Below are 21346 nucleotides of genomic sequence, written 5' to 3'. Positions count from 1 at the left end.
CTTCTCGGTAGTGGCACCCGCCCTGTGGAACGCCCTCCCACCAGATGTCAAAGAGAACAACAACTACCAGACTTTTAGAAGACATCTGAAGGCAGCCCTGTTTAGGGAAGCTTTTAATGTTCGATGTATTACAGTATTTCAATATTTTGTTGGAAGCCGCCCATAGTGGCTGGGGAAGCCCAGCCAGATGGGTTGGGTATAAATAATTATTAACAACCCAGTCCTTTGCATTTCCCCCCAGGGAGTAAGCCTGTCAAGCTCAACAGGGCTTACTTCTGAGTAAATATGCACAGGATCTGGCTGTGTAGTTCAATCGGCTGAAGTTGCCAGGTTTCCAAAGAACAATTTCTGTACAGATCTCAGGTGAGTGTTAAGCACCTGGATTCAAGCTGTAGACGTCCTGTCCGCTTTCAGCTTGCTGCATATGCGATCCAGAATTGAGGATCTGATCCGGTGGAACAGGTAGGAAATGGATGGACGTGGAATGAACAGGGGAGGAACATTAAATCAGCACGGTGTAGCCACCCCAAAAGGATTTTATAGAATGTTCTACACAGGTTTGGATCCAGGCATAGTTTAGAGCAGACCTGTTGAGATCAGTGGGACGTAAGTCAGTCATGACTCAATAAAGCCCCCTTGACTTCCATCAGTCTCCCTTGAACATGACTAAGTCTGGATCCAGCCCATAGTCAATGCTGAGGACGAAAAGTTCTTTCAGACACTGGAAGGACACATTCCTGTACTGTACAGGCTGGTTCTGGGATGTCTGACAACTCCCAATTCTAACCTCAGCAGTAGCTTTGACCCACATGCTGCTCCCTGTCACATCTGTGGACTTATCTTGCTCCTTAAAAAGGCCATTAACTCTGGGTAAATGATCCCTAGGCTGTTTTTAGAATAATTAAAACCAAAAGGCCAATAGTTACTATCAGCTGTCTATCAGCAAAACTTGTGTCTCCAAAATGTGGGTTCAATTTCTCATTGTTAAAAAGCAGAAAGCCATATGGGGGACATTATCACGCATCTTTGTGAAATTAGCAGAACTATTTGAAAAACCCTGGCCTGTCTCTATGGAGCAGCAACCCTCCCCTCCCCTCCCAACTCCCCCCTCCCCTTCCTTCTATCTTCCCCCGGGACTATCAGGTGAAAGTACTTGCAGACATAAGTGCTGAGGTGGCTGTAAGTTGGCCGCCTTAAAGTTTGAACGCTGGAGATTACATGGAGAAAGTTGGACTCCTCCTTGGAAACGGTTGGCTAGCTCATAGAGAGATGGGACGGGACTCCATTTCCCTTGCGTGTACATATGCTGATCCCTGAACTTTTAGGTCATGCAGCCTCAGCCTCTCAAACAATTATTTGGTCTATGAAGGAACATAGAAAGCTGCCCTCTGCTGAGTTGCACCATTGGTCTCAGCATTGCATGCACTGGGGGGGGGGGGGAGGGAGATAGGTAGGCATGGAGGCGGTGAAGGTGGGAGCAGCGGCCGCAGATGAAAGAAACTATCATGAATCAAGAAAAACTAGCTAAGCTGCAAGTTCAAGTGCGCATAAGTGGGAAGGGTACTGCCCGTAGAAAGAAGAAGGTGGTTCACAGAACAGCAACAGCAGATGACAAGAAGCTTCATCATTGTTGGTGAGTCGTTTAGTCATGTCCGACTCTTTGTGACCCCATGGACCAGAGCATGCCAGGCACTCCTGTCTTCCACTGCCTCCCGCAGTTTGGTCAGACTCATGTTTGTAGCTTCGAGAACACTATCCAACCATCTCGTCCTCTGTCGTCCCCTTCTCCTTGTGCCCTCCATCTTTCCTAACATCAGGGTCTTTTCCAGGGAGTCTTCTCTTCTCATGAGGTGGACAAAGTATTGGAGTCTCAGCTTCAGGATCTGTCCTTCCAGTGAGCACTCAGGGCTGATTTCCTTAAGAATGGAGAGGTTTGATCTTCTTGCAGTCCATGGGACTCTCAAGAGTCTCCTTCAGCACCATAATTCAAAAGCATCAATTCTTCGGCGATGAGCCTTCTTTATGGTCCAGCTCTCACTTCCATACATCACTAACTGGGAAGCTTCAGTTTTCATTAAAGAAACTTGGAATAAATAACATCTCTGGTATTGAAGAGGTAAACATGTTTACCAACCAGGGCACTGCCATCCACTTCAACAACCCTAAAGTTCAAGCATCTTTAGCAGCTAACACTTTCACAATCACAGGCCATGCTGAGACTCAGCCGCTGACTGAAATGCTGCTATCATCTTAGACCAGCTTGGTGCTGACCGTCTGACCAGCTTGAGGAGACTAGCAGAGGCTGTGCCCAAACAACCTGTGGATGGAAAGGCTCCTCTTGCTACTGGTGAGGAAGATGACGTGAAGTTCCAGATCTTGTGGAGAACTTTGATGAGGCATAAAAGAACGAATCAAACGGTCACTTTGAGTAAAACTTGAACATTACATGGAGCTGCTATTTTATATTGTGACTTTTTATTTGTAACATTTTTGTACTGATCTTATGAAGTCTAAGATCTCTAATTGGAAACTCCCTTCAAATTGCAGCTCTCTTCTGTTGCTGCTAGTGCACGGAGCATTTAATTATTCATGGCTGGGTTGAAAATACACAAAATTGAAAAGTACTACATAAAAATGCTAATAAAGACTAAATGTTTAGCATTGCCTGCACTGACCCATAGCAGCTTTCTAGGGTTTCAGACAGAGTGTCTTCCCTTGCTGTAGCTGGAGATGTTGGTCTTTGAACCTTCTGCACGCAAGGCTGGTCCTCTCACAATGAGCTACATCCCTTCCCAACTGCGAAATATTCAGGTCCTCCTAGATCCGAAATTTACACAAGCGGCATTTCCCCTCACTAAATGTGAGAGCGAACGCCAGCGATGAGAAATATGGGGCGCAGGCTGTTAGGGGGAAAGCTTAGGATTCTTCTTTAGGGGCTCCATGTTGCACCTTCTTTCTCAGAGACGATGTTCAGAAACTCTGAGATAGGGCAGACTTCTCGGACAGTTCCTCCATCACATGAAGAATGCTTAAAGGGATATGCTATAGGAGAGGAGCTGGGGCTTTAGGGAGAGGGGGGAGAATGGGAGCTTCTTAGCTCCATCTTCTCCAGAGTCCCTTTCATTCTTCAGGAATTGCAGGATGGGGAAATATCTGAATAGACCGTGTGTTTGGAGCTTAGTATCAGAAACTAGACTCGGGTGGCGCTGTGGGTTAAACCACAGAGCCTAGGACTTGCTGATCAGAAGGTCGGTGGTTCGAATCCCCGTGACGGGGTGAGCTCCCATTGCTCGGTCCCTGCTCCTGCCAACCTAGCAGTTCGAAAGCACATCAAAGTGCAAGTAGATAAATAGGTGCCGCTCCGGCGGGAAGGTAAACGGCGTTTCCGTGGGCTGCTCTGGTTCGCCAGAAGTGGCTTAGTCATGCTGGCCACATGACCTGGAAGCTGTACGCCGGCTCCCTCAGCCAATAAAGCGAGATGAGCGCCACAACCCCAGAGTCGCCACGACTGGACCTAATGGTCAGGGGTCCCTTTACCTTTACCACTGTAGATTTTGTTTACTTTTATCTTATTTGTTATTGTTTTAATACTATGGGGTACATTCATACCTCATGTTGTGTTAGGTTCATGTTGCGTCTTTTCGGCTTGAGCATGCGGCCTACCCAGAAGTGTATACTTCCGGGTTTTGCCGCGTGTGCGTGTGCAGAAGTGCTGCTCTAATTGTGGACTTTTCAGGGGTGCGAACGGCACCCCGGAACGGATCGTGTCCGCAACTAGAGGTACCACTGTATTGGGAATTTAAATTTGTTCTTTTCCCCCTTCTGGCTGTGAGCCATACAAGTAACATTTTGTTATAGTTGTTTATGTTTTGTACATAAATGCATCATCGTTATTAAATAAGAAGAATAAAAAGAATAAGAAGAATAATAATCTTCTTCTTTGGCGATCACTCGTAGCCGAGTAAGATTGTATTCCATGAACACGGTTTTAACAGTGAGTCCGTAAGTGACTGTGGAGGCCAATTCTGGACCCACATGTCTTTCCACAGTGGGGACATAGGATTCTGGGCAGGATCACAGTGAGAGTTTACTTAGTGTGCCTTCCTCTTAACACGTTTCTCCCTTTTGTCCTGAGTTCGAGCATCTTCAAAGTCTATGACACCTTTGGGAAAGGCCGTTCTCCTACTGGAGCGCTCGTAGGCCAGTGTTTCCCAGTTGTCGGTGTGAAGCAATGATTCTTCAACATCAACTTTGTTGGTCTGGTCATGTTGTGTGGATGCCTGATTACTGTCTTCCAAAGCAATTACTCTGTTCCAAACTTAAAAATGGAAAGCGTAATGCTGGTGGTCAACAAAAGAGGTTGAAAGACTCTCTCAAGGCAAATTTAAATAACAACAACAATGTAGTAATAATAAGAGCTGCATCAAGGGACCTCACAAGCCAGGTTTGAATTATCTGCTCACCTGGGTGGGCGTCTGTTGCTGCATGGTGCAGTCGCTCTGGGTCTAGGAAGGCTGCCATGTTCTGGCATGACTGGGGAGGGGGTGACTGGCCCTGCCCACCTCCAGTTGTGTTGGCAACCTTCCCTTGTCGTTCACCCACAGCATCTGGTCAGTAATGGGCTGGCATGAGATTGTCACATGATGTAAAGCATTGAGTTGACTCAGTAGATGAAACAAAAGCGTATAAATTGTTGGAGATTTTTTTTTTTTAATCTGCTTTTCAAGTAAAAGTGAACAACAGCAACATGAACAACAAGAAGATTTGACTGACAGAGCTGATTCAGCAAATGTAAAACCACAGAGCAGTCAACCCTGCATTTACAGCCCCCGTGAGGTTTCTAATGCAGCCAGCTCTGTCCCCAACTATAAATGATCCTCCCACTGTTGGTTTCTGGCTTGTTTAAATTTGTCCATTTCCTTTGTTTGAATCTCATAGTATGATGACCTTTCACACTTAGCGATTCGTTTAACTGCAGCGCAAATATACTTTCTCTCAAAGTGTTCATAGTCTGGGGTGCAAGTTTTTATTTCTGTTCCAAGCCTAGTTTTTCTCTTTCTCCTTTGTTTGATAGATTTAAAAGTGGGGGAATCTCAAATCTCAAAAACACCTTCCTTTGAAATAAAGCTGAGCTTTATGTAAAGGAGATCTGAGCTCATATTCCAATTAGTTCTTTCAGATCACTAAATTTGGACCTCTTCCCCATCCCACCACCAAATATCTTTCACACTTGAAATGCTGATAATCTGCCCTTGTGCATTTTGGATTCCCTAAAATATGTACACGCCCTGGACACTTCCACAAGCCTGTGTAAACATTAGGTTTGCGAGGAGAAATTCATTTGGTCCATATTTTAATGCAAAGTGACTTAATTCTTATCTCCTGAACCATTATAAAAACTGAAACATAGTGATCCTTTGAAAAAAATGTGTTTCCCAAAATTTTACAACGCAGATCTCCAACCAAAAAATGTATGCAAAATCGCATATATTAGGGGAAATGTATTTGCCCCCAAAAGCTTCAGTTTAGTGAAAACAACAGACCCAAATGTGTTGTTTTAGAGGAAATTGCTTGTAAAATGTGCATCTTAGGCAAAATTAGATGCAAAAATAGATATAGTAGGAGCGATCCAGATGAACCTTCATACGTTTTTTTGAAAAATTGTATACTGATCCAGAAAAGGGGAGGGGACTGAATTTAAGAATGAAAAACAATGAGAAACCAAAATGGTTCGTGCCATGCCATTTGCTGCCTTGACCCTTGTGCTTTGGTGAAAGGATCTATTATGCCACTCACTGCATTTTACACGTAGAGAGCCATCTGATTAATAGTCACAGAAATCTCCAGATTCAAGGGCCTCTCACAACCTTACTTAATAGCACTGCCTATGTACTGTCATATCCTATAGGGACGCGGGTGGCGCTGTGGTCTAAACCACTGAGCCTCTTGGGCTTGGCGATCAGAAGAACGGCAGCTTGAATCCCCGCAACAGAGTGAGCTCCCGTTGCTCTGTCCCAGCTCCTGCCAACCTAGCAATTCGAAAGCACACCAGTGCAAGTAGATAAATAGGTACCGCTGCGGTGGGAAGGTACACGGCGTTTCCGCGTGCTCTGGCATCCTTCACAGTGCCAGAAGCGGTTTAGTCCTGCTGGCCACATGACGCAGAAAGCTGTCTGTGGACAAACGCCGGCTCCCTCGGCCTGAAAGTGAGATGAGTGCCTCACCCCATAGTCACCTTTGACAAGACTTAACCATCCAAGGGTCCTTTAGCTCTCCTATATCCACAATCATGCAAGATACGCCCCACTGATTCTACTTGCACCTATTCTCAGCTACTTGTGGCATAGGATTGCAGGAATACAATGCAAATTGCATGCGCGCTTACTGAAAAGTCCCGCTCCTTCCATGTACGTTTGCCCAGAATTACAATTTCAATCTGATTTTGGAATAAAACACGGTGACATTTTAAAATTGTGATCAGTGCACCCATCGATTAATTGCACCCCAACTGATGCTTTTAGATTAAGTCCACCTTTGCATCAGTTATTTAAAAAAACAGGAAAGGAATATGGGGCTTGCTTCTTAGTCCTTGCAAAATAGGAATGTTGTGGAAATGTCTAGGCTGTGAAATGGTTAATAGCATTCTGTACAGTCTTGTCCTTGGGCTATTAATGTGGCAAGGAAATCAGTTGGGCAAATTGCCCAGGGTGCTGTTGCTAAAGACCTATAATTAACATGTGACCACTCCTGGACCACATAGCAGTGGGTAATAAGAATGTGATGATACTCATCTATTTTCAGATGATTCATTCCCTTTATCCTGCAAGTTTATAAAAGCGGGGCAGGGAGGGGGCTCCTTCAATTAAAGCTCTCAATTATTCTCTGTCTCCAGCAAACATGCACTGGCAGATATTGTTCCATCTTCAGAGATACAGGCGTGTGAGCATAGGACGAGAGTTTTCTGTTGCTTTCCGGAGTCAGGAATCGCTTCTTGCAATTCCTCCGCACTCTTCTGCCCCTTCGACTGGCACAAAGTGGCCTCTTCCCATAATAACACTTGATCCTGACAGGAGCAAAGAAAAATCAGCAGGGTTGTCTACTTCCTTGTTTTCACAGAAAACATATCTGGTAGAACCAACAGTCATGAGCTACTATAAAAGTAGCTGCTTAGACATTTTCTGGATTGGAAAGAAGTTTTCCACTTGCTCCCAGGATTCTCTCGGACACGGCTAGGGAATCTGTGGCCCTCCATATATTATTTATTATTATTATTATTATTATTATTATTATTATTATTAGTTTTGAACTGCATTTAACGTAAGTCTCAAAGTGATTTGAAAACATCAAAAATGATAGGCTTAAAAACAAGCACCGGAAGCAGAGACCTTCAGTTTTCATTGTTTAAATTCAGCCGGCTGGGAAAGCTTCTTGTGCAAAGAAAATGTGAATTTCTCCGAATAAACACATTTTCATATGGAGTTTTGACTGACGTATACATATTTGTGAGCAATTTCCTCGAACACAACATTTTTCTTGTATATTATTTTCAACGAATATGTTCGTGTTTATGCACACTTTCCTCTAACGCATGTAGTTTCAAAAAACAAATATTTTATTACATATAACATTATTAATATTTAAGAGATGCAGAAATGAACAATGGGCTGCCTGTTTGACACTGTATAGTCTGCAACTTAAGAAAGTAAATGATGCGGTTCTGAGAAATGGCTATTGCAGAGGAGAAAAAAACAATGTGACAAATAATAAGTTCATGATTCTGGAGAAGCGGAATGGAGGACAGTCTATAATATGTCCTGGAGGGCAGTCAAATCCAGATAAAATCATAATTTGCAGGGACCTGGTGGCCATAAATCTGTCTTTTGACATAAGTCATGAACAACCACCATGTAGCTTCATCATCCATAGTTTTGGTTTTACGCCTGGAAACTTGTAAATAATAATAACAATAATTTATTGCTTATACCCCGCTCATGTGGCTGGGCCTCCCCAGCCTTGCTCTTCTTTGTCACACTCAGCTAATGTAGTTCATGGACCCCACAATCCAATGCAATGTTGTTCTTCAATGGATGGTTACAATAATACATAGTATCTTGATAATATGGGACGCGGGTGGCACTGTGGGTTAAACCACAGAACCTAGGACTTGCCGATCAAAAGACGGCCGTTCGAATCCCCGCGACGGGGTGAGCTCCCGTTGTTCAGTCCCTGCTCCTGCCAACCTAGCAGTTCGAAAGCACGTCAAAGTGCAAGTAGATAACTAGGTACCGCTCCAGCGGGAAGGTAAACGGCGTTTCAGTGCGCTGCTCTGGTTCGCCAGAAGCGGCTTAGTCATACTGGCCACATGACCCGGAAGCTGTACGCCGGCTCCCTCAGCCAGTAAAGCGAGATGAGCGCCGCAACCCCAGAGTCGGTCACAACTGGACCTAATGGTCAGGGGTCCCTTTACCTTTACCTTTATCTTGATAGATGACTGCAGTGCCGGATTTACGTATAAGCTAAACAAGCTATAGCTTAGGGCCCCATTCTCTAGGGGCCCTCCAAAAAAATTGAAATGAAAAAAACACCTGGATGTACCTTACATTTCCAAAATATAAGATAAAAAAAAACAAATAAAGTAAAACCTACATACAGCAACAGTGTTTTGTGTTGTGTAGGCTCCTATGATGTGTGTAATGGTCCCCGCCTGCTAGGCTGCTCCCTAAAATATCACTGGTTTGCTCATTTCTATATACGGTGGCACCTTGGTTCTCAAACTTAATCCGTTCTGGAAGTCCGTTCCAAAACCAAAGCATTCCAAAACCAAGGCACGCTTTCCCATAGAAAGTAATGCAAAACGGATCAATCCGTTCCAGACTTTTAAAAACAACGCCTAAAACAGCAATTTAAGATGAATTTTACTATCTAACGAGACCACTGATCCATAAAATGAAAGCAATAATCAATGTACCGTGCTATAAAATAAATAAAACAGTATGGTAGATGATAATTTATTTTATTTTTAATCTTACCTGCACTGATGATAGTCTTTGTTTGGATGGGGGGCTTTTATCCATATAAACGGCCCCATTACCTTCAGTAGCCTAGGGCCTCATCAAACCTAAATCCGGCCCTGGATGACTCACAAGCTGTCCCTCTTACAGGAAGCAGCATTTTGTTTTGGAAGATACACTATTGAGGGGACACGAACAGAGGAAAATGTCAACATTGACTCCTTGGCTGTGTCCAAACCATAGTTTATTTGATTCATAGACTATGAACCTATTGCTTTTGCCCATAACCATTTTACTGCATCAGTTTCCATGAGTTTATATAATCCATGAGATTATATTTGGTGGGACTGTATGTCCATCTTTTCCTTTGATGGGCATCCTTTCTTTTCAACAATTAGGGACTGTGCCTCAAAATTAAGTTTTATTTTTGCAGTGCAACAGCATGTCAAAATATTTCACAAAATGAAGTAATAAAAGAATCCTGGAAACAGATATGTCAAAATGGAAAAAAAAATCCACATTTTTAACTTAATGAGCTGATGAAATGTGTCAAAACAATGATTTGTGCATAACATCAAAATCACACTTTTACTTTTGAGAGAAATCTAAAAGTTTTGACAAAATTTCATTTTTGACAAGACACTTTTTCCCCAAGAGAGAAACAAAGGATGATATAGGAAGCAGAATATATATTTTTCCTTGTGAAGTTAACCATGCAGTCAGTATCTGCATTATTAGTATTTTTTTTTAATTATTAAAAAAAATCATGGTTGGATGACATGGTGTAGTAACTTGGGCAGACCTGAGGGAATGCAAACCACTGCTGTAAGAAGAGCTGCTAACCTTTCCATTATTTTAAAGGGTTAACCAAAATAAGAATCCATTTTTTTAAAAAGTCACATATTATATAATGAACATATCATGAACATATCTAGCAGACAGAACAGTCATGAGCTCCTATAAAAGCTACTATAAAAGTAACTACTTATATGGAGTCTGGAGAACTGGAAGGTTGACTGGTTAATTACGTGACAGAATTAGAGAGTCTTTAGCAAGGTGTTCTGGGAAGAAGAAGAGGAAAGAAAAGACTGGGATCCATATTGGGCAGGTTGGCTGAAGGTTGGCTAGGAAAGATGCCTTGGACTCCAGGGCTGCACTGCTGTGGGGTACAAACCATGGTCTTAAAATGACCCTGCTATAGGATCTGGACTCCCTCCATGCGGACTGAAGGTGTTAATAGGCGAATAAACCACATTTCTTAAAGCTACGCCCTGACTCCTCCATGTCACAATTCTTGGCAGAGAGCGGAGGAGGCACCCAACTTTTGTATCAGTACTAAGGGCCCCTACTGAACCCCTGTATGTGGCTGTTGTGGACTTAGCGGTGGCATTTGGTTTAGTTGACAGAAGCTGCTTACGGTGCAAGTGTGTTCTGGTCCCGTGGGTTTCCGTGAGGCGAGGTCTGAGTCCAGTCCGAGGTCGAGGGAGCAGTATTGAGGCCATCCGTCAAAGCTGAAGCTGGGTCCAAGGCAGGGAGTCGGGTGAGGTCAGGAGATCCGGCAGGACAGGGTGCAGGCAGGAACTGGCTACCAACAACGTTGCTCCCGCAACTTGGAACTGGGGCTGGCTGGCTTTTATCTGCCCCGAATCATAGGGCGGCCCCGGTTCACAGGTGACTCGCCTCTCCTGGCCGGGAGGCGAGCACTCCTCCTGCGAGAACTTAGTTCCCTCCGCCTCTTTGCCCTGAGCCTCTGCAGCTCAGGAGAGGCTGGAGGGTTACCAGACCCAGAGGCAACCTCAGCTTCCCCTGACGGGGCTGAGAGTGGAACACCTGCAGGCAATGGGTCCTCCATCACCTCAGAAGCCAGAGCAGACTCAGCTGGTGTCTGCACCTGAGGATCCAGCACAGGTGAGGACCCTTCAGGCTCAGGCCCCAGCCCCGGCTCAGCTGGTTCTGGAGGCGGGGACTCCTGTGCAGGCTGGGATTCCTCAGGTTCAGCCTCTGAGTCCAAATCCCAGGCCATCACAAAGTGAGGTAATGCTAGCAAAGACAAACACCTTTCATTTCTGCTCCAGGAGCTTTGCACCAATACTCTTGCTAAAATCAGAGTGGGGATCTCACACTTTTTGACTAATGGGATTTCAATAAACAACACCCCCATCGTTCAGCCAGGACACTGAGGTCCAGCTCCGAGGGCCTTCTGGTGGTTCCCTCCCTGCGAGAAGTGAGGTTGCAGAGAACCAGGCAGAGGGCCTTCTTGGCAGTGGTGCCCGCCCTGTGGAACGCCCTCCCATCAGATGTCAAGGAAATAAGCAACTATCTGACTTTTAGAAGACATCTCCCCCTCCCCCCCAATATGAAGTCAGGTTCATTTTTCAATCTTTGGTCATTTTAGATAAATGTGACTTAAACCCAGATTTATCTGGCTTAGCCTACGTTTTATATTTCTGATCTCACAGCTGTCAGCTAATAATTCAAGGCAGAGCGATTTTTGTTCTGTTCTCATTATGAAACTCAGCTTTAAAAAAATACTTCGTCATTACCTATTGGAGCACAAACCCAGCTAAAAAACAATTACCTTCCGTTAAGTTAGCAACGAACATTTGGGGCGGGGAAAATAAACAAGTAGGACTAATCTCTTTCTTTGAAAGTTTCTTCTGAGCCAAGAGTTGATGTTTCGATGAGCAAAGAGTTAACTGTTCCACATCATGAGAAGCAAGGATATGAGCATAGAACTGCTGTACAAATCTGTTTCTATCAAAACTCTTTTTAAAAAAATATCTAAGGCGGCAGTGCTTGCAAATCTTATGTATGTTTTCTCAGAAGCAAAATCAGAAGTTTACTCAGGTAAACTGAGAACAGGATGTTGGATAGATGGGTCTTTGGTTTCATCCAGCAGGGCTTTTCTTAAGAAAAGTTAAGACCTGCTTCATTCAACGATAGTGTCCTTTAATTTTTACGTTCCTCAGCTTTCCCTTTTTAAGTATCAAAAACACATTAGAGGGAAAAACGGCCACGGCCCAGTATTCCTGAAGGAGCGTCTCCACCCCCATCGTTCACCTCCGAGAGCCTTCTGGTGGTTCCCTCCCTGCGAGAAGTGAGGTTGCAGAGAACCAGGCAGAGGGCCTTCTCAGTGGTGGCGCCTGCCCTGTGGAACGCCCTCCCATCAGATGTCAAGGAAACAAACAACTACCTGACTTTTAGAAGACATCTGAAGGCAGCCCTGTTTAGGGAAGTTTTTAATGTTTGAAGTTTCATTTTGTTTTTAGTGTTCTGTTGGGAGCCGCCCAGAGTGGCTGGGGAAACCAAGCCAGATGGGTGGGGTATAAATAATAAATTATTATTATTTATTATCATTATCCAGCTCTTCACCCTTTTCCTCAAGGATTTCATTCCAAGGCTGCCAAGCTGAGATTTCCTTCCCCTTTCCATTGGACCCTTTAAGACTTTTAGGGAGAAATTTGACATTGTGCTCAGGTGATTGCCAACATCATTGCAAACATTTCAGCTTGTCAGACGCCCCACTCCTTGCACTAAGCTTCCGCTGAGGAACCCATCTTGCCCCTATTCTTTAATACGCTGATGATATGGTTCTTCTGTGTCTTGCAAGTATCGGTCTAAAAAGGTTATTGTATATAGACTTGGCTAATAGTCTAAAGAGCAGAACCTAAAAACTAATTACTCAAATTCCCATGTTTATGGTTCCATGCTTATTGTTTCTGGAAAGAGACATCAGGACATCATCTGATGGTGAGCAGATGAACAGCTGATTGACCAATGTGAATGAATTCAATATGAAGGAATTTATGTTAAAGGCAAACTTTTCTTGAAAGACTCATGCTCTCTCTCCTTCTAGAACCTTGGAAGCCATCTTAAAATCGCATTTTCACAAAAGGCGGCTTTCTCATGGAAACAGTTTTAAAGTGAGATCAATTAAGCAAGATAGGGGCTCAGATGTTGCATGAGGCAGAAACATGAGAGCTGGGAAGATTTTCAAACTGTGATATTGGAATCTCTACAGAATACTTATCTGAAAAACTTGCTGGTTCTCTCCCTCCATCCCCAACCCCCCGAGTGCTCCAACAGTTGGGTCTCCTTCAGTTGGGGCCTTAGTCCATGATGCTCTAATTATGCACTTTTAAAAACTGGAAAACTTCTCAAGATAGATTTTTTTTTTAATTGTGTTACCTCAGCTTACAGAATGGCAATGGGTGGGTCTCCAGAAAGCACACTGTCCGATAGAGCAATCTTTATAAGTTCAAAGTTTTCGAGGTGGTTTGGGACTGTATAAAACTACAGTGGTACCTCGGGTTAAGTACTTAATTCGTTCCGGAGGTCCTTACTTAACCTGAAACTGTTCTTAACCTAAAGCACCACTTTAGCTAATGGGGCCTCCTGCTGCTGCCGCGCCGCTGCTGCACGATTTCTGTTCTCATCCTGAAACAAAGTTCTTAACCTGAAGCACTATTTCTGGCTTAGTGGAGTGTGTAACCTGAAGCGTCTGTAACCTGAAGCGTATGTAACCTGAGGTACCACTGTATTGTGAATCTGGCTTTTCCTAAGCTCAGGCAAGGCTTCACGGCTCTCTGTTTTCGCTCTATCCCATCGGCCATGATTGATGGCCGATAACATCGGACTCCTTTGGCCCAGCAAGGATGTCTTTGTTGAGCCGCTGAGATAGAAGGTTTTCCACATTACATCTTGTCTTGCCCTTTGTACTTGGAACTCTGCTTTAAGTTTCTGGATACTGTTTTATTGGGATTAGACTAAGAAAAACATCCCAGGAAAGAGATACTATCTATTGTCAGATGCTGGCTTTTTAAATGACTTATAGGCTATCTCTTTTTGCAGTGGGGGATGGTGAGATTTGCACACAAGGGCCTTAGGAGATAGCTGTAACAGGCCAATGTGTTGCACCGATGTGATGATAATTTTATTTTATTCCTGCTTAATCCATTGCTTTTAATGCTTGTTTTATTTATCTCTTGTTGCAATGCATTAAAAAGTATCCTTGATTCTGGCTTTTATTTATAAGCATGTGCATATTCATTTGCCACCTATCATTTTTTTTTTTTTGGCAATGGCTGTTGGCCGCAAGGAAGGAAAGTTTGACCTGGCCTGACTTTTCTCTAACTGCACCTCCTCTTTACACCCTGTAGTTCCTCCCACGAATGGGCAGTTTTTGCACATCATGGACCCTAAAGTGCCAACAGACCTGACCAGTAATAAATCAGCGGGGCTGAAAAGGCTCCCGCCTGATATATTTGCACTGCGCTTAGATAGAGAAGTCCTTGTTTGTGCCATATCTCCAAATGCTAGAATAACAGAAACGGTCGTATTATTGTAAATGATGAATAATATTTGAAAATGTAAACCGATTGGTGCTTCTGCTGCTGCCCAGCACACTAGATCCCAGGGAGGCATCCAGACAGAACTCCCACTGAGAGTCAACTCTGTGTTTGCAACGGCTGCGGTTGACTTGGACCGGTTCCGGATCAGCTGAGGCCAGACAGTGCACGGCGAAGTCTCTGGAGACTCCTTTGTATGGCTGCCCCACATTTGCCTTGCTGCTCTTCAGCACGGTCTCATCTGGATCTTAGCTTTACGGGATGCCTGCGAAAGAACTGGTTAGCCCCACTGCTCTTCAGCTCCCCCATTTTAAAATCCTCACAAACTTCTGGGCATTTTTCGGAGGCTTCCATTGAAGCCAGAATCGCAGAAGCGGTCTGTGTGCATCCTGCTTCCGCCATCTCCCTTGGTTCAGATCCTGGGGCTGTTAGTCATTCCAATGTCTCTCGATCTTTCAGCAAGGTTGGTCACTCCGCCCTGAGACACGGCAAGACAAATTTGATGCTAAACACCAGAAGGCCCTGAAAGTGCTCTTTGGGGACTGGGAAAAGCTGAGCAAGTCAAAAGTTGAAATACTTGTGGTTGGGTTTTTTCCCTACTTAAGGATCTTTTTTTATTATTGTTTGATACACCATTGCCCTCTTAATTCCCATCTCTGTGGCTTGGATTCATTATAGAATTAAAGGAAGTTATTAGGAACACCCCCCTACCCGCAAAAAGTGATGGTCTATTCCGACCCCCCCTTTTATAAACAAGCAGCGGTGAACTAGGGGACTATAACCCAACTGTCTTCTGTCCCTGTGGCTCCATTTTTAGTACTGACTAGCCTATTTTCAGGAAATAACCCAAATATTTATATATGACTCTTCCCAGGTAGGGCAGTGTGAAAACAGTGCATGAGCTGGCTGTGGAAAGAAAGAAAAATATGCTTCCTTCAGCTTTGCTTTCTGAGAATGAGATGTTGGAGGGTTTTTATTTTCACTCTTTCTTTTTCTGGGCTTAGAAAGGAAAAGGGGAAGGAACAAAAAAGAAAAAAAAAGAAAAAAAGGGAAAAAAGGCTGTTAGATGATCTGCAACAAGTGATCAAAAGAGTTCGTTTTCAAGTTTTTGGTCATGCCCCCTCTTTCGGATGTTTAAAATATCTAGGTCTTCCTCCCCGAGGCATGTTATAATTTAGTTCCATGTGAAAGTTGCTATATTCAAACCGAAAGGCCAACCCAAGTAGTCCTGGACCACTGGGCTGATGTGGTTAACCTCCTATATAATAGAAGAGGACTTTCTTCTTCTTCTTCTCCCTTAGCAAAAAATAGGCTGTTGTGTGACTCACGGTGCAATGCATTTCCCAAACTCGCTTGGTGAAATATAGTGGCTGGTCCAATACGATCGTACCTAGCCAGGCCATGCTTCTGCCTCTCCCAGGGTCCCACATCAGAGGGCGAAGCCCTGGTTTTGGCCTTAGCTCAGATGGCGGGCAAAGAGTTGGGACGCGTAATGAAAGGGAACAATAACCCTATATTTCCTCTTCTTGAACAAACAGTGCCCTGACCACTTGGCTAAGACTGCCCATTCTGGACAGGGACTTTCTGGCTGCTTGGTCCTCTTAATCATCTCCCTTTAACCCTTAAGGGTCTGGATCTAAGGATGTAGGGCAACGAGACTGGACGAATGAGACTTCCAAAGCAGACACACCTGATCTGTACTTCCTGGACTGGGTGCGGCTCTGCTTCGTTTTATTTACTATTTATTTAGAAGATTTGCGAACTACCTCATCAAAGAGCTCTCCAAGTGCTAGGCAAACGAAACACAGCTCACACGCACAAAACAATTGAGTAACAGCTGTACATAAAGACACCAACGTTAAAAGAAAAAGAAAATCAGTAAACTTCAGGAGAGAATATGCCTGTACAGTGGTACCTCAGGTTGAGTACTTAATTCATTCCGGAGGTCCGTACTTAACCTGAAACTATTCTTAACCTGAAGCACCACTTTAGCTAATGGGGCCTCCTGCTGTTGCCACGCCGCCGGAGCCCGATTTCTGTTCTCATCCTGAAGCAAAGTTCTTAACCTGAAGTGCTATTTCTGGGTTAGCGGAGTCTTTAACCTGAAGTGTATGTAACCTGAAGCGTATGTAACCTGAGGTACCACTGTATACCTGAAGGAATGTCCCATCGTTCAGCCCGGACACTGAGGCCCAGCTCCAAGGGCCTTCTGGCAGTTCCCTCACTGGGAGAAGTGAGGTTATAGGGAACTAGGCAAAGGGCCTTCACGGTAGTGGTGCCCTCCCTGTGGAACGCCCTCCCGTCAGATGTCAAAGAAATAAACAATTATCTGACTTTTAGAAGACATCTGAAGGCAGCCTGTTTGATGTTTTATTGTGTTTTTCATATTCTGTTGGGAGCCGCCCAGAGTGGCTGTGGAAACCCAGCCAGATGGGCCGGGTATAAATAATAAATTATTATTATTATTATGAAGATGATGACGATGATGATGTCTGCCCATGGACCCCAGCCAACCATATTGTTTTTCTTCCATACAATGTCCCTGGTTCCCAGGGAGAAAAACATGGCTATCCCCTGGGGTCCCTAGCTTGAGTCAATGGCCAATATTCTGTGTTTGGCTTCATGGAGAACAAGTCATGCAGACCTGTTATTTAGATGCTGAATGATCTAATAATCTTCCAGTATAAAATCTCAGACGTACCCATGGCAGCCTGAAAATTCTGATGCAACACCTTGGTGGGCTTTAACTAATTCGGCAATGAAACGAACATGGAAGTTAATGTTCAAACATAAACATTTTACAGTGTAACTCAAAGTCCATTAAGTCCGTGCGGGATAGTAGTATCAGTTAATAGTGTCCTTGTCTGACCTTTGAGGAAGAGGAATCCTGTTTCAGAGAGTCTTATGGTATATCAAATGCCAAAGTCTCCTGCAATTTCCTGGGCTCCAGCAGTACTGCAGTACCCAGGAAGGGAATGAATAAATTGGTGTTTTTAGTTCTCTGTGGATTACTTATTTTTCTTTTTGACTCAGCAAGGCATATTGTCATCAGTGATTGAATTAATGGGAAGTGCCCTCATGCAAAAAAGCCTTTCTCCACCCCTCTCTGTTTTGTTTCATTCAATGCAGCAGGTTTTTAGCTCTTAAATCTGGGATGGCTAACCCTTTGTCCCTCCAGATGCAGTCAGACTCCAACTCCCATCAGCCCCAGGTGTCAGGATCCATGGGAAGGGATGATGGGAACTGTAGTTCAGCAAAACCTAGAGAGCCATGGTGGGCTACCTCTGCATTAAAAATGAAGGACTGTGTTACACCCAGATGTTTTACATACCCTTCAACATTTCTCTGATGAAAATAGGGACGTCCTATTCAATAATAATAATAATAATAATAATATTTATACCCCGCCAATCTGACTGGGTTGCCCCAGCCACTCTGAGCGGCTTCCACCATATAGAAAAACATAATAAAACATTAAACATTAAAAAACTTCCCTATACAGGGCTGCCTCCAGATGTCTTCTTAAGGTTGTATAGTTACTTATCTCCTTGGCTTGGGGGTTGCATAACTCCATACCCTCCAACATTTCTCCGATGAAAATAGCATGTCCTACCATACACTTCAATATTTCTCCAATGAAAATCAGGACGTCCTAAGAAAAAGCAGGTCATTCCAGGATCAAATCAGAAACCAGGACAGCTTCTGAAAATGCGGGACTGTCCCTGGAAAATAGGGACACTTGGAAGGTTTGGAAGATAACCCAGTCACTTTAAATAAGAAAATAAGAAAACGAGGAAAGCTACTCTGGGAAGGGGGCATTTGAGAGCTGAGAACTCACTTAACTCTGTCTCCTGTACAGTGGTGCTTCGGGTTATGAACTTAATGCATTCCGGAGGTCCGTTCTTAGACCAAAGCATTCTTAAATGGAGGTGTGCAATTTCCCTAATGAGGCCTCCCGCTGCTGGTGTTTGGCTTCTGTTCATCTTCCGGGGTAGAGTGCGCTAACCGGAACACCTACTTCCGGTTTAGCAGAGGTCATTGTCTGAAGCATTCGTTAACAGGACTGTTCTTAGACCGAGGTACCTCTGTATTTCATTTGGAGGATGGAAATGAAGGGAGTGGCTTGCCTGAAGTGAAAAGTTCCAGGACTTACTTCCCAACTCACATTCATAGCTACTACATCAACACTCGCTACCCCCACCCCATGTGATGAGTTGTAAATTGCTGTATTGAGGTTGGTGTCTGCGTTTACTTGGCGTAGGAGCCCACCACTGCACAGATGCCAATGAAGGTCCTTCATCTGCAGTAGCAACAACCTCTTCCTCAGTAGGTTTTCCAAAGCCCAGCAGAGGACATTGGATCTTTTGGCACAGGGGAGGAGGGCTGGTTGAGGGTATGCGCTTCTTGCAGGACCATCTCTGCTCTCTGGTTTCTCTCCTGGTGGAGAAAAACACCATCCTTGGTTGCTCCATCTCTGCATGCATACATGTTGCCCTGCTGAGCCTGGTTCTAAACTAGCCTTCCCTTACCCTGGTGCTCTCCAGAGATTTTGGACCTCAGCTCCCTTAATCCCTGGCCATTGGCCAGGCTGCCTGCATGTTCTGATGGGCCTTGGAGTCCAGAACATCTGGAGATGGCCTCCAAGTTGAGGAAGTCTGAACTAGAGAGAAGGGAAGAAGGAGCCACCACTTCAGACAAGGAAGAGGTGCATGCCGTCTCCGAGTCATGTTGCATCTGGAACTGAGTGCAGGCTTGTGGCAGCTAGAAAAGCGTGAGACCCAAGCGTGTCACAAGTCTGATCATTCTTCTCCAACATCTTCTTTAATTCTGTCCTCCTGTTCGTTCCCAGTTGTCTTTCCTCTGATCTACATCCAGCTTCTCAATACTTTCTCTCCATGGCTTCCTTTCTGGACTGCATCTTGCCCTTATGGTTCTCCCAAATCCCTCCCATTTGCCAGCATACTTCTTGAAACATCCCAGATGAGACATCTCACCAGCGCAGAGCAGAACAGAGGCTATATTCCCACTGGGCATTGATTATGATGCTTGTGTGAACAGCCCCTGGTATGGCGATGACATTTTTGTGCTTCTGCATCAAAATTAGAATTTTCCTACCCCTCCTTCCTTTCAGAAAAACTTCCTTCATGTTCAAATATATACAAGTTGAACAGGCGGGAAGCAAGCATGCAGTACAGAACATAGATGTCAACTTTTCCCTTTCCTTGCGAGGAATCCTATTCGGAATAAGGGAATTTCCCTTTAAAAAAAGGGAAACTATGGTACAGAACCAACTGTCACTGGAAATACCCTCCCAGTTTGTAATGCCACCTGAAGTTTTGAATGGAATATATTTAATATATATAATAATTTATTATTTATACCCTGCCCATCTGGCTGGGTTTCCCCAGCCACTCTGGGTGGCTTCCAACACAATATAAAAACACTATAAAACATCAAACGTTAAAAACTTCCCTAAACAGGGCTGCCTTCAGATGTCTTCTAAAAGTTAGATAGTTGTTTATTTCCTTGACATCTGATGGGAGGGCGTTCCACAGGGCAGGTGTCACTACTGAGAAGGCCCTCTGCCTGGTTACCTGTAACTTCACTTCTCGCAGGGAGGGAACTGCCAGAAGGCCCTTGGAGCTGGACCTCAGTGTCCGGGCTGAACGATAGGGTTGGAGACGCTCCTTTGGGTATACTGGGCCGAGGCTGTTTAGGGCAGGGGTCAGCAAACTTTTTCAGCAGGGGGCTTGTCCACTGTCCCTCAGACTTGTGGGAGGCTGGACTATATTTTGAAAACAAATTAAAAAATGAACGAATTCCTTTGCCCCACAAATAACCCAGAGCTGCATTTTAAATAAAAGCACACATTCTACTCATGTAAAAACACGCTGATTCCCGGACCGTCCGTGGGCTGGATTTAGAAGGTGATCGGTCCGGATCCGGCCCCCGGGCCTTAGTTTGCCTACCCATGGTTTAGAGCTTTAAAGGTCAGCACCAACACTTTGAATTGTGCTTGGAAACTTACTGGGAACACAGGAGAAGATTGCATCAAGCAAGAAACAGAAGGACTGCTGTTTCTTGCAGCAATAGAAAACCTTACCAGCACTGCTTTAGTTAAGGGCTGTAGGGAAGGAATTTGTCAGTTTGGTGTGTGCTTTGTACAGTGCTTGGTTCAAACTTGCTGCTGACGGCTAAATTTGTGTTGACCGGGATCCGGCACAAAGGATCCTGCTCCTCTTGAAGACAGGTGCGAATTTTGCCTTTGTTTGGTGGCCTTAGGCAAGCCACTGTCTCCCAGCCTTAGTTTTCCATCTGCAGTATGGGGATAATAATGGTGCCAGTGTGGTATAGTGGTTAGAGTATGAACTGGAACCAGGGAGACCCAGGTTCAAGTCCCAAAACAACCATGGGGTGGCCTTGGGCTAGTCACGATCAGCTTAACCTACCCACTGGGGTAACATTTTGGGTTGGTGATGGTGTTGGGTGCCTGTGGAGGAAACCCTGTACACCACTACCTCGAGGAAACAAATGAAAACTGATTTACCTTACAGCAGGGATAATGAAATATACTCGGAGTCAAGAGTGGATTTCATGCTCTTTATTCAGCTCATAGTGGTGAGGAGGAATGGAATTTCCCCCGGAATGTCTGCTTTACAGTGGTACCTTGGGTTAAGTACTTAATTCGTTCCGGAGGTCCGTTCTTAACCTGAAACTGTTCTTAACCTGAATCACCACTTTAGCTAATGGGGCCTCCTGCTGCCGCCACGCCGCCAGACCACGATTTCTGTTCTCATCCTGAAGCAAAGTTCTTAACCTGAAGCACGATTTCTGGGTTAGCGGAGTCTGTAATCTGAAGCGTATGGATGGCTCCTGTGGACCAATCAGACTACTACATTCTGAATCCTATTGTTCTCAGACCAATCAGACTGCTGCATGCTGAATCCTATTGTTCTAGGACCAATCAGACTGCTGCATTTTGGATCC

At 44.5% G+C, this 21346-nt stretch overlaps 1 protein-coding gene and 1 pseudogene across 2 annotated transcripts in view; both read left to right on the top strand.

The window, feature by feature from the left end:
* Positions 1–21346, top strand: part of FTCDNL1 (formiminotransferase cyclodeaminase N-terminal like) — a 454166-nt gene that overhangs the window by 343590 nt on the left and 89230 nt on the right. The window lies entirely within an intron of this gene.
* On the top strand, positions 2065–2432 carry LOC308475560 (transcription factor BTF3 pseudogene; annotated as a pseudogene). Its single transcript has one exon. The product of its transcript is annotated as a transcription factor BTF3 pseudogene (transcript).

This window comes from Podarcis pityusensis (genome assembly GCF_964106645.2).
Source record: "Podarcis pityusensis genome assembly, chromosome: 1".
Taxonomy (NCBI): Eukaryota; Metazoa; Chordata; class Lepidosauria; order Squamata; family Lacertidae; genus Podarcis; species Podarcis pityusensis.
Note: the sequence above shows the minus strand (reverse complement) of the source record. Positions and strands in the feature narration are given on the sequence as shown.